Source organism: Engystomops pustulosus, chromosome 11 (assembly GCF_040894005.1).
Source record: "Engystomops pustulosus chromosome 11, aEngPut4.maternal, whole genome shotgun sequence".
Classification (NCBI taxonomy): Eukaryota; Metazoa; Chordata; class Amphibia; order Anura; family Leptodactylidae; genus Engystomops; species Engystomops pustulosus.
The window spans coordinates 80303093-80304811 of NC_092421.1; positions in this window are offsets into that span (position 1 = coordinate 80303093).

Sequence of the window (1719 nt, forward strand, 5' to 3'; positions counted from 1 at the left end):
CTGCACGATAATCCAAAGTGAAGTCTCTCCTTGCTCTGCCAGGCTCAATTTGTGGAAGGGACAGTGTCTAGAAAGTGTCACATAACCCCCTGAGGTTATACCCCAGATGGCAGCTACTTGTGATGACCAGGGGTGTGGTGCTGTCCCCCTGCTGCCATAAAATCTTATAGACTGGGACACTACAGGGTGTTGTAATGTACAATACAATATACAAAGAGGAAGAATATAGTAAATAGATACATTGTTACATAAAGATAAATAGATACTTTATATACAAGATCTTCCAATAACATATAATAATACTTATAATAATACTACATTCCGGGTAGATCTGCATAATATTCATCAGTGACAAAGTGGATTAGAAATAATTTGCAAACAAATTTCTAGATTTTAACCGTTTTGGGACCAGACACAATGGGGGGGGGGTGTTTACTAATTCTAACGCAAGCACGACTGTCGGCATCAGAGATCAGTCTCCGGAAAGCGCAGCCCGATATATTAAAGTACCACACGGCTGTAAGTAAATAATGGGTAGACGGTAATAATCAGTCGGGCGCCATAAAATGCCGACATCAATGAGATGTGCGCCAAAATCTTATATGGACTGCACCTGGTCTATTGATGCGCCAAAATTGCACCAAAAATGCCGACATCAATGAGATGTGCGCCAAAATCTTATATGGACTGCGCCTGGTCTATTGATGCACCAAAATTGCACCAAAAATGCCGACATCAATGAGATGTGCGCCAAAATCTTATATGGACTGCGCCTGGTCTATTGATGCGCCAAAATTGCACCAAAAATGCCGACAGAATATACCAAAATGTGACGGATAATGTGGAAAAGTTAGGTCACGCCCACTTGCACCCAAAAAAACTAAAGATCCCTGCATTTTTTTAGGTGCAGATACAATAATAAAATTTGTTGGATGTGTTTTAATGCCTTCAACTTTGTTATTTTTTGGGCTACCAATGTGACTTTTGTAGCTATTTTTGCCCCAGAGAATTAAAGGTTTCATATTTTTTTCTTGTTCAGTATTTTTAGTTTTCGCCAAAGTTTTACACTATGGTGGATTTACCTTTACGCTTGTTGTTATGGCGCAGGAGACTTGTGATGACATGAGCCTGCGCCGGGTCAGTTTTGACCCGTCACCATCTGACAACATCATTCATCCCCTATGGTGCAGAGCAGCAGGTAAGTATATTTGTTTTGTTTTTTTATTGGCTACTGTGGGCAGCTCTAAAACTACCTGGGAGCAGCACTGGCTTCTGGGGCATGGGGGTAGCTCTGTAACTACCTGTGAGCAGCACTGGCTTCTGGGGCATGGGGGTAGCTCTGTAACTACATGCGGGTAGCACTGGCTTCTGGGGCATGGGGGTAGCTCTGTAACTACATGCGGGTAGCACGCTCTGTAACTACCTGGGAGCAGCACTGGCTAATGGAGCACGGGGACAACAATGTGACTATTTGGGGGTAGCACTGGCTACTGGGGCATGGGGACAACAATGTGACTATTTGGGGGCAGCACTGACTACTGGAGCATGGGGGCAGCTCTGTAACTACCTTGGGGCAGCACTGGCTAATGGGACATGGGGGTAGCTCTGTAACTACCTGGGGGTAGCACTGGCTACTGGGACATGGGGACAGCTCTGTGACTACCTGGGGGTAGCACTGGCTACTGGGCAATGGGGGTAGCTCTGTAACTACCTGTGAGC